General features: G+C 41.7%; 1 protein-coding gene across 2 annotated transcripts in view; it reads right to left on the bottom strand.

Annotated features, from left to right (window-relative positions):
* The window catches only part of TAFA1 (TAFA chemokine like family member 1), a 512,889-nt gene that overhangs the window by 458,383 nt on the left and 41,639 nt on the right, over window positions 1-12,867 (bottom strand). The window lies entirely within an intron of this gene.

Raw genomic sequence — 12,867 nt, 5'->3', positions numbered from 1 at the left:
TTAATCATCAACTACAGTTTTACTCTTCACTTATTTATCTGCCCTTCTTTGGAATCTGCTTCTCTTTCAAGCTGCTGCACATGATCAATAGTGCTTATGACCTGTGCAAAATGCATCCGTTATTCTAGTCTTAAATCACCACTTTCAAGCTTCGAGCAAAACCCTCAGTTTTCAAGGATGTGATAAACAAGTGTACATTTATCACGCCTGGCCCCTTTCTAATTTTGTGCATGGCTACACCATTTCCACTCAGACCTAGTATCCCTGCGCTGACTCCCACTGTGCCTTTCTAGCCTTGTCTCAAAAAGAAACTTGCTCATCACGTTGAACTTATTCAGTCTCTTTTCTCAGGATTTATCCTGCATTGTCTGCCCTCCTTGAGGCACACAACTGGAATCAAATGTAGAATTCTTGGTATGGAAAGTCCATATGAACAGAGAAACTTATCAAGCACCATCCTTTTAATGAAATTTACTTTCATTACTTGATTCGCCATGTTGACAATCAAGTTGCAAAAACCTCTCTCAACCTTAATAAATGTCCTCAAACTCTGCCACCGGATATATGCCATCTGCACAGGGCACTGATGAGAATGACGGAGTTACACATCCCATGTCACAGAGCTTCCTGCTGGGAAGTTTCCCTGTCTCTTCACTGGCTACTGTCCGCTCAGTTTAAGCAGATATTTACTTTCTACAACTGTCAGTTGGAAAAAAAATCCAGAGAGAGAGAGAGAAAGAGTGTGTGTGTGTATGCACACTAGAGTAACATGTAGTCAGTACAAATTTGAACCTATATCAAAACGCGCTAAGGGAACAAGTGGAATCATCCATCCTGGCAAGATGGTGTGTGACATCGGGACCTGAAGAATCCACATTTTCATTATATGGAGCTTTCCTGCTAAGAAGAGCAATCAAAAGCCAGCTAATTGAATTATCCATGAGCCCATTTAAAGAAGAAATATTGCTCAATAAAATTATACAGTCTCTCTCCAGCCCGCCCCTCCAACTCTTTTATCTTTCCTGTAAGGCATACGTGCCTGACATCATGACAAAGACGCTGGGCTCCGGAGACAGCTGGCCCAAGAACAGGCCCAGAGAGAGCCAGTGTCTCCACATTCATAGGGACAAAAGGAAAGCTATTCATACACAAAAAGGGAGTTCACCGTAAAAACACAATGCATAGATGTCTGTGAAAAGCCCATAACCTCACCTGCTGGTCCAGAATATTCTCCCACCTTCCTATTTCACTGTCTGAAATGCTACCATTCTGGCTTCAGCCCTTCAAAGCAAGGCAGCATGGCCTCAAATAATGTCTTATGGAAATAAAAATACCCATCCTGGGGGCAACAACAACTTGAAGCTGCATTGGTCATTTGTACACCCGGTGTCTATACATAATGCAGTCCAAGCAGCAGGTGTACGAGCCCTGATGAAGGAAGGCTGAGGTAATTTAAGTTGCTGTATGCATGCACGCACACACATGCACACACACACACACACACACACACACACACACATGGTTGCAATGGTAGACTTCTGAGGCAGTGAGCATGTGGGTTACAGGACAACAGGGAGGCATCAAAGATAAACTTTCTCTTCCCAGTTTTGCTTGGGCAAGCCCTGATTACCAAAGGAACAAACCGTCTTAAGTATCCAGAGCAAATTCTCTCAGGTTAGTCTCCTGAACGGGAGGAAGCCAGGAACAAGGCCCACGGAGCCCCCAATTGCCTCACACAAACAGATTTATTTGCAGCCAGCAATTTAGGCTCAGGTGCTCTTATAAGTAAAAACAATTACACTCCTCCACCATGGCACTTGGGTTAATAATTCCCAACTGAGTCGATAAATCAAACAAACACATTTCTTTTTTAACAAAGACCTATTTCCTCTGAATCTTAATTCATTTAGTTAGGGCTGGCCCTTGGCTAAATGGTGGAATAGAGAAAGATTATCCGGGGGACCTTTTGTTTCAATTCGTTTCCCTCCACCCCAGCCCCCTTCTGTCACTGCACAAACATATATTGAGCACCCCTTGTTCCCACAGTGATCAGAGACACTCTGATGGTACCTTAACTGGGTCTGTACTCTCTACCCACCAACCTCCCTTCTTGCTTTCAAAACTCATCTATGCTGTGTGCTGTTCTCTGAGGTCTGTTGTCTAGATTCCAAGGTAACTTACTAATGAGTAGGAATGTAGGCTCTTGGCGCCTGGTCACTGGAGTTCAAATCCCACTTCTGCCACTTACTAACTCAGGGAACTTAAGCAAGTGATTTAGCCTCTCTGCCTCCATCCCTCATCTATAAAATCAGATAACCAATAGTTCCCACCTTGCAGGGTTGTTATGAGGAATAAACGTATTTATATATATAGCAGGATCACAGCAGTGCCTGGCACTTTCCAAACACTCAATGAGCATTAGCTATTACTGTTATGACAAATGGCATCTAGGACAATAATCCTTATCACATGGTCTCATGCTTCCAGCCATTAGCATGAATTTTCCCCAATACGTTTTCTCAGCTCTTGGAGTAAATATGAGGTTGCAGGAAAGAGAGGCACCATGATACCACCATTCAACACTGAATGTGACAGGGACAATTACGTATTACTCACTTAGCATGTCGAATAGTGAACAGCTCCACAATTTGGTTCCATCTTTAGCCATCACTGCGTGGCTTCTGATCCTGAAACTTCTCAATTTGGGATGTTTTTCTGCCACCGGACCTCATCTCTCCAGGCAGTGTGACTCAACCCCGAGAGAGAGCAGCAGAGACTATTATATGAACCTTTTTTTTTTCCCTGCGGCCTATTCAAACTCTAAGAGTTTCTAGAAGAGTCATCAAACTCTAAGGTTTCTAGAAGCCTAAAACCCAGATATCAGTACACAGTTCGGTTCAACAAACAGAAGCCAAGTGCATTCTGAGATAGTAAACCCGTGGGGCTGTGGGTGGGCCATTATTTAACCAAGCTTGTTTTCCTTTACTTCTGGAATTCAACCCAGAAGTGAAAAGAGCAATGGGTTAGGAGACATTCTCAACCACACCTATTAATGACTTGGAGACCTTATGCAAAGCCGTTATCCCTTCCAAGATCCTATGCGTCTATATGGAAAAGGGCAAGGGAGAGAAGCGGGAAACAACCCCACAGGCTTGATTTAAGTTTAAACTAATATGTTGAAAGAGCTCTGTAAACTGTGAGATCATCACAAGTATAATGATCATTGCTGTTACATTACAATAATGATAGCCAACGCTTTTGAGCTCTTACTACATTCCAGGAACTCCTCTTATTCAATGCTCATCATCAATGCTCATTCAATTCATCATCTTATTCAATGCTCATAACAACACTATACCTGACATATCATTACAATGCCTATTTCACAGATGAGGGAACCATGGTTCAAAGTTGCTACCTCACTTTCTGAAGGTCACTGCAATTAAGTGATAGGGCCATGGAACTTGAATTCGGTTTCTTGAATTTTTAACATCTACATTAGACTTCCACCAGAAATAGAAGTGCCTCCACTTTAGCTCCCAAGATCATTGTCATCTATTATACTCTGTGCATTAGTTTCCTATTGCTGTTGTAACGAACTCCTACAAACTTAGTTGTTCAAAACAATGCATGTGTACGTATTATCTTACAGTTCTGGAAGTCATATGTCTGAAACGGTCTTAATGGGGGCTGAAATCAGGGTGTTAGTGAGGTTGCACACCTTCTAGAGGCTCTCGAGTATTCTTTGCCTTCTCCTACTCAAAGAGGCTGTCCCCTCTGCTGGGTTCCTGGCTCTTTCCTCCATCTTCAAAGCCACAATCACATCAGGCTGACCACTGCTTCTGTCTTTACATCTCCTTTCATGACTCTGACTGGAGCCTCTCTCTTTCACTTACAAGGATACTTGTGATTACATTGAGCCTTCCCAAAAATCCAGGATTATCTCCTTGCGTCAAGATCCTTAATTTAATCATAACTGCGACTTCCCTTTGCCATATAAGGAAACATAGTAATACATTACAGTAATCAGGATGTGAACATCTTTGGGAGAGCAATTATTTTGCCTTCCACATGCTCCAATGGCCAAGTTATAACCTTACAACCAAAGAACTGCTTCTAATATATACAAATGGAAAGGGAGTAAATTCACTCTATCCTACCATCATTTCTGTAACAAAGATCCATGTTTGAGAGAGGTAGGAAAATTGATGTTGACTCATCAAGCTAATAAAATGATGTGAGGTCAGCAGCAGAGTGAATGAGGAACACCCTGGTATCACCTCTTCCAACACTAATACAAGGGGGCTGGCTTTGGATGGGTGTGGGAACTGTTTCAAGGGATGGTGTTTGCCCACATGCCACAGCTAATGGAACATCTCTAGCTGTAAACCATCAGCACCATTTGAGTTATCACAGTGGCAAATCTGCAAACTATGGATTTATATCCCTGTCTCCCAATTCAGGGTTGTAGACTATACAATGACTCTGATTTGGGAAAGGATGCCCCTTCAATTGTGGCTCAGGTCTAAGAGAGTCCTGTAGCTTTTTCCCATTAAACCTCCTGTTGTAAGTCTTGCCCAGCCACCCCTTTAACTATGACAAAGTCAACTTAACATATGTGGATCCAAGAACTGCCAGGGGGTAGGAACACCAAATGTTGAATTGCCTCACTTATCTTCCAGATCTTTCGGTGTCTCCAGTCAAATACCAGCTGCCAACCTCTTCATTCCTGAGCCTGAGCTTTTTTTATGCCCCTGAAACTATAACAAGAACACTCAGACCCTGGTCAACAGGCTGGAAGTACCCAGAATTTAACACCCTCCAGGAGCAGTCCTTCCCAAGGACTCTCAAGGATTGGTAGGAAACCTCCCAGTGTCCTTACATCTCTACTGGGAAATTTCTGGTGCATGTGTTTTGCCCTACTTTCCAGTTTTCCATGAGAGTAAGATCTGATTGCTTACGTGGTATCTGGCTTAATAATGTTGTCTTGATTGGCTGTCTTCCCTTCAACATATCATATTATTCACTATACTTCCTGAACAAATGTGGATGGACTCCAGGGTCCACCTCTGCAGCAATAAAACAGTTGGAAATAGGGTGACCAACTATCCCGATTTGCTCAAGATTTAGGGGATTTCGGGAAGGGATTTTCAATGTCAAAACCAAGAAAGTCCTGGAAAAACCATCCCACATTTACCTGAAATTGAGGACTTTTTCCAGGACATGGAACTTTCAGTGCTACTACAGATAGTAGTAGGCAAACCAGGATGAATTTGTCACCCTCACTGGAACACAAAGTCATCCTAGGAAACAAACCTTTGGAATCGGCTTCTGTTGCTAAACCAGCAGAATGGCAATAGAACCACCATTGTTGGTACCAAGGTGAATGGTGTGCTATGTCGTAATTACTAAAACTGTCACTTGAGGTTGAATTGGGATGGGACAGATAGAAGAGGCCTCTCCAGTTTGTGCAATCTCTCTAACATTTGAGACATATCACGGCAATGACCAGTGAAGGGTCCCGGGGTTGCATAGTTGTGTCAGGTGCCATCAGGGAGCTGAAAAAAAAGAAAATTGGCAGAGGCTCAAGTGACCTGAACACCAAACCATGGTACAGTGGGAAAGCCAGAATATCTCTCCAACAACATTTAAAGAAACTCACCTTGTGCAGGTTAAGGGAAGATCATGTTGAAAATGAGGGCTTAGGATGTGATGTGAAAGAATCATTGTAGGGACTGTTTAAATCACAGTCCCAACAAGCATGCTATGTTATAGTCGGGAACTGATTGAGCAAACGGGGGACCATGAGATATGGGATAGGTTCAGCTGGGTAAATGTACCCTGGACACTTGAACCCTCAGACTCCTCTGGACTTCTGGGACTGCAGAAATCACCCACACCCCACGGTTAGAAGATAATATTCTCTCCTTGCCTGGTGACCAAGCAGAAGCTTCGCTTGAGAGAAGGCTTTGCAAGATGATGCCTTCTTTCCTCGAGACCTTCCCTCACCTTCCCATATGTCAGCACCCAGTGTGAAGTTTCACTGGAGAAGTACCAACTTTGCTTCAGGAAGACAAGAATTATTCGGCAATTGAGCTTTAGGACCTGGCTACCTGGTACCTGTAGAAACTGAGTAAACGTGCTCAGTCGTGACTCTTGTGGAGATTACACTGTGAGGTAAGGGAGGGGAGCAAACTAAAACCTTGGATGAGGGGCAATTTGTAGCTATCAAGGCGCATCCCACATGAGGAAAGCCAGAAACACGAAGAAATTAAAACTCCCCCCCTCACACTTCACACTTTTGTGAGCACACGGGTGCACACACACACACACACACACACACACAGACCTATTAATGACTCCTGAGAGTTAATGTATCAATAGTCCCTTCCACCCTCTTGTCTCTTAGGTGGGCCATTTCTGAGGTGTGTGTTTTACACATTTCCCTGAGTTTCCTCCTGGGATTCAGCTCCAGTCACCCACTGTGGTAGGTGGCTTAGCAATACATCTTCTATGGACTGCTTTCCCTTCCCCTTCTTACCTTCCCACTCCTCAACCACTCAAATAAAATGTCCATGCTTAAATCCTTACCTGAGAGTCTGCTTTTGGGAGAACCAAAACCAAAACATGGAGGAAAAGATCTCATTACTAAAATTTTACAGCACATTCTTTAATTTCTCCTCTTAAAAATCAAAAGAAGAAAAAAAGAAATACCTCTACCCCATTTACACCAGATTAAATGCTTCTGAATCATAAAATTATGGCTCCCATTATGTTGTGATTACAGATCTTAGAACACTGTCTGGCACACAGTAACCTACTTATTAAATATTTGTTCAATAAATAAATAAACAAATGAATGGATGAAAAGATTAACTCCCACCAATTATATAACTCAGGAGCTGGCAAAACTCTGTCCATAAAGGGCTGGATAATGACTATTTTTAGCTTTGCAGGTCACAGAGTCTCCATCCCAGTCGGCCAACTCTGCTGTTGTAATGGGAAAGTACTCACAGAGAACATGTAAACAAATGAGAGTAGCTGTGACCGAACAAATTTTATTTACCAAAAAAAAAAAAAAAAAAAAGGCAGTGGGCTGTGTTTGGCCGATGTTTGCAAACCATACAAGCCATAGTTTGAAAACTCTGGTGCAAATCAAAATTCAGATCGTACAAAAACTTCAAATGGACAAAGTCCAGAAAAAGTTCTGATTTATCTGATGGCCACTTTTTAAAAACTATATTACTTAAAAACAAAAACAAAAACAAAAACAAAAATAGATCTTCTCATTTTTGGTGGCCCTGCTTTGCTGAAAGCTTAATTTGCCATTTGGGTAATTCTATACCACACAAATTACCATAAAATAAAATTCTGCAAAATGAAAGGCAGAGACAGGTTCCACTGGATGGAAGTAAAACAAATACATACATTAAAATATTGGACACCGAGGTTTGGGAGGAAGAATGCAAAGAGATGGAGGAGAGTAGGAGATAGACCTGATTTTGCTTTTATTGCTATTGGAAAAAGTACCAGAAGAATCTACTAACAGCCTACACTCATGCCTTAAATGTGGACACTGTCACTTGTAGAATAAAGTCACTATCACATTTGTCTAAATTTAAATTTTTTTAATGTTTTTATTTATTTTTGAGACAGAGAGAGACAGAGAATGAACAGGGGAGGGGCAGACAGAGAGGGAGACACAAAATCTGAAGTAGGCTCCAGGCTCCAGTCTGTCAGCACAGAGCCCGACGCGGGGCTCGAACTCATGGACTGTGAGATCACGACCTGAGCGGAAGTCAGAAACCCAACCGATTGGGCCACCCAGGCACCCCTCATTTGTCTAAATTTAAATAGGCAATCTACTGCGAGTGCAACTTGAAACAATTCTCAGTAGGATTTCCTTTGGCTCCCTGGTCTAAACAAGGTCCCACCCCGACCTAGCACCCTGTTTCACATCACGTCGCTTTATTTCTGTCATTTACTTCTGTCCTCATCACCTGAAATGTTTGCATGTTTGAAAATTGTCTGGGCTAGGAATCGTCTGAGAGAATTTGTGAAGACTTTGGAATGAACCACAATAACTGCTGTAGAATGCTAGATGCTGTCTAACGGATCCTCCGGGGATAATACGATTGTGTGGAGTATATACCTTTCATTGTCTTTCACCAATCTATTTTGCAACTCTGGGAAGAAAAAGTTAAATTATAGACAGTGCTGGTGAAATCAACGCATTCTTCAGAGAGCAAGGCAAAAGCTACCTGCTCATGGCAATGCAAATGAATAGCGTACCAAAGATATGATAATTCTTCATAAATCCAATTCCCATTCAAACTAAGTATTAAATATTACTGGTTCCCTCATTAATTAAAGAGTTAAATAAAATCTTTGATGTGCTTTCATTCTGTGTGTGGGAGTCATGGTTTTCCCTTTCCAAAAATTAAGTAATGCTAGACACAAGATTCAGAACCTGATAGGAATCTTTGTTTGTTCACTGTTGTGCCAGGCACATAGAAGGAACTCAATAGATAACTGTTGGCTGAATGAATACATGATCAAATAAATGAATAAATAAAATAAATGGAGATGATGCAACAGGAGAGAAAGCCAGGGGACAGGTCTGGTTAGGATATAACTTTTAGGAATGTCCTGTAAGAGTATACAAGCTGTGCATAGTTCAAGAGTTCCCCATCAAGGCTCTGTGTCCTGCTTTATGGAGATTGTTTCCTTAGAGTAAAAGATCCCTTTCTTTATACCCCAAAGGTTCTACATGGACCAGGGGAAGATGCAAGAACAGTGTAAGGACATTAGAAGAACCAAGGAGCCATGGAAATCTAGGGAGATTCAGGTGTAAGCTGAGCCCCCAAAACAAAAAAGGCTGCCATTGAGAAGGGATATATTGATGGAGATGGCCTATTTAGAGCTGCAATTTTTTTTAATACAAATTTTCTAGCAAATTCATCTGTCAAGTTGAGAGAAGGTCTCAACACTTAAAAAATAAGAGAAAGAAGAGTTCATGGTGATTTCTCGACAGTGAAGAGCTATTAACAATCACTCCAATGTGGTGCAATTCAGAACAGAAAGCATTTTGAAATGGGACAGTCCATTTCAAAAATCATGCTGTCATAATATTGGAAGTTAAACAGGTATAAATAATAGCCTTGCATTCTTCTCATTGCCAGATAGCTCGGTAATTTATGGAGAAAAGTCCTCCTTAAATCACAACATAGATGATGGATTGGGGAGGCTGCCCTTCATCATCTCAAATGCTGTCCTAGATTGATAGAAAGATAAGGAATGTAAAGAACATCATTTGTATTGTTAGAAAGATTCTTCAACAGTTAAAATTGTTTTAGAAGAAAATGAAGTATGTGGTTTTGTCAACCAGGCACCTGGCATATTTTTTTAAATGATAGTGTCATTCAAAAAATAACACTCCACACCTAAATCTATTTATCTTGACAAAATACTCCCATGCATCTTTTTGAAGCCTATGAAGCTGACAAATCATGACGACAATTTAAAAATCATCTGAAATACCGTGACATACACAGTACCAAATGTTAGAGGGTAAAAGTTCAGAAGTGACATATCCAATCTAAACCAGGTTTTCTCAGTCTCAGCACTAGTGACATTTGGGGCCAGATAAATCTTCGTTGTATAGAACTATTCTGTGCATTGTAGAATGGTTAGCAGTATCCTTGCCCCTACCTACAAGGTGCAAGGAGTCCCCTCTCCCCCGGTAAGGAGAAACAAAAAATCTTTAGATATTGCCAAATAATCCTTGAGAAGCAAGTCACCCCTATTTAAGAACTACCGATTTAAGCCCAGGAAGTTATAACAATTTATTCAAATGTAACTGGCAAATATTTGTGCCAGACCCAAATCTTACCAAGGATCTCAAGAACTATCGTGTTATCTTTCCCCAATAGAATTCCAGCGGAATCTTCCAATGAGAAAGCAAAGTAGTAGTAGAAATCAAAATGAAGGTAATGGAAACATCTATTAAGTTCTGTCTGTCAAACACTGTGCTAAACCGTACGTGGATTAATGCATTTAACCCCCGTAAGAACCCTAGGAGGCAGACAATCTTATCATGTCCATTCTGCAGATGAGAAAACCAAGGGCTGGAGAGAAGAAATGCTTTGCATAAAGTCGCCAAAGCAGAAAGAACACCAGCTGAGGTCCAAAACCAGGCAGGCTGACACAGACACTACTTTTAATGCCACGCTCTATGGTCTCCTGTGAAGTCAACCCTGTTCTTTATCACACGTGAGACAGCTGTGGAAAAAGATACTTGGGCTTATGGGAGAAACAATGGTCTAGGGGTCAGATCCAACCCATAACCTGTTTTAGTAAGTGAAGTTTTATTGAAACACAGCCATGCTCATTCACTAAACATTCATCATGTTTAGAGATGATGTTTAGAGAACCATGGGGTTCCATGGTTATGAGAATCCACCATTGGGCTCACAAAGATGAAAACTCTACTACCTTGATTTTCCACGAGAAGTTTGTTGTTGATGCTGACCCCTGCTTTAGAGGCTGAGGAAGAGGCTTCCCGAGGGGTAGGTGGTAGAGCCTGAACTTGAATGCAGCCTAATTCCATGCCCTGGCTCTAACCCACAGGGCTCTTTTGAGCACCACAATAGGCATGGCCCCAGTGCAGAGCTAGGGCTTGCTATGTGCCCGGCACTCCACTAAGCACCACATGGAAACTCACTTCAAGTAACCCAATGAAGTATTAGGATGTCTCATCACAGATGCTGTTAGTGCCCAGCCCATAGCCCCCCAGCTTTCACATCCACACGCTGAGGGCTTTTCTTTCCTTGCTTTGGGAGCACATTTGGTCCAAACACAGGGAAAGTGGGGAGTGCCAGGAAATAACTGACACAAAAGCAACCATCAAACGCTTAGCGATACATTTCTGAGAGTCTTTTCCCTGGAATGGGATAAATTTGAGGTCTCTTCTACACTCACACCAAGTTCCCAGTTGTAGGTTTAATAACACGGCCTTTATTGACTTTTTCCTCTCCCTCTCTTACTTCCCCATTTTCCAACCCATGTTTCCTGGAAACGTTTCCCAAATAAACTACTTGCACTTGAATTCCGCTGTCAGAATCCATACTTGAGGGAATTAAAATCAAGATATGCCATTTTTCTCAGCAGAAAACTAAGGCCCAGAGAGGTTATACAACTACCCCAAATCCACGCACTGGGAATTGGTGGTGTCAGGATTTGAACCAGGCCGTCCATCTGGCTCCAGACTCCATACCCTTTAACAAAGCACTCCCAAGTAACAACCATTTTGGGGGCATCTGGATATTTCTGCTATTCTTTCTCTACTTTTCAGGAAAAATAAATAATCATGAACACCCAGAATTTATTCAGGGAGAAATATAAGTCATTTCAGGGGGAAAATACACACACACAGAGCATTCTCTCAGCTTCCTCCCCTCCCTATCTATGGGGGAGAGTCAATTTCTGTCTCAAAACCCAAGACAGGGGGACAGAGGCAAACTTTTTTCTCTTTCTCATCTTAGAAAGTCACATCTATATACTCCCTTTGCTTGTGCTCCATTACCAGCCTTACCCAAAATTTTCCCGCAAGCTCCACGTAAACAATCAGAATTCCCATTTCCCCAGGCCTTCTAATAGATATGAAAGCTCTGTCCAGATTCCATTACTGAGACGTAGAATCCGTGTGTGCCTACCAACGCAAATTATGTTTCTAGTCCTCTTCAGTGTAGAAAAAGACTGCCATTCTCTTTTCTCTTAGGGATTAAAAAAATTTGATTGATTTACCACTGCCATAATCCCTCAACCACAGCCTAGAGTCCTCAAATAATGAGAGACATTGAAATCCCTCTGCCTGTCATGCATACATCCTGCCTAGGGGCTGAATAAAGGCTGCTCCTCAGGGGAAAAGTCCTTCTTCAGTAGAGACCCTTGACTTGCCCCTATCTTAGACACTTTAGGCAAAGGTTTGGGGTTTCTTTTCTTTTCATAACCTATGTGTTATAAAAAGGAAATTTATGGGAAGATGAGTGGCTAGAAAGAGAAAATGCGGAAATAAGCCAGGGCCAATACAAATAGTTATACATTGTGGACCATGTGATTGGGGCTCCCTCGAATTGATTGCTCAGTGAAAAGTCTGGCCAACTATAGGTAGCATCCCTGCCTTAAGACCATCTCCAAGGTTCATAAATCCCATATGCATCTGTCTTGCCCAGTACATTCTTACAATCATAACTACTATATTATTCAGTATCATTGATTTCAGAGTACCAGAGTGCTTCTTTGTGGCAGTTACAGAGTACTCAAAAATAGCACTTATATTTCATAAAGTAGGAAGAAAAGAAAGAAGGTAGTTCGAAGTTTTGATACCCTCATGATTTTAAGATATCTAGGCTCTGTGTTGATTTCTCTGGAATTACCTTGGCTTCCGCCTCATAGTCAAAGGATGGCTGCTAAAGCCAGCTCTAAACATCATCTCTCATAAACAGTTGGCCATCTTAATGCATTCACATGGTCTGAGTGACCCTGTTAGTAACTGAGTCCCCCTCTTTTGAAATAAAGTGTTGGAGTCAGAATCCTAGGTTTCTGAGCTTTGCAGGGCTATTTCAAATCTAGAATCACCCAGGAGTTGGTGTCTTCTTGAAGCCTGGTTCTTTTGTTCCTAACATATAAATTTTTCTAACATATCCCTATCCCCCACTACTTAATATAACTTGAGTGAGTTTCTGTTCCTTGTAAACAAATCATTTAAACAACTCAGTTGGCTGCTACTAGAAAAGGATGTTTCTGCCACCACAGTTTGAACCCAGTGAAATCACAGGGCATTTCAAAGAAAGAACAGAAACTGTT

This window comes from Prionailurus bengalensis, chromosome A2, assembly GCF_016509475.1.
Source record: "Prionailurus bengalensis isolate Pbe53 chromosome A2, Fcat_Pben_1.1_paternal_pri, whole genome shotgun sequence".
NCBI lineage: Eukaryota > Metazoa > Chordata > Mammalia > Carnivora > Felidae > Prionailurus > Prionailurus bengalensis.
This window is presented reverse-complemented; position numbering and strand designations above follow the sequence as displayed.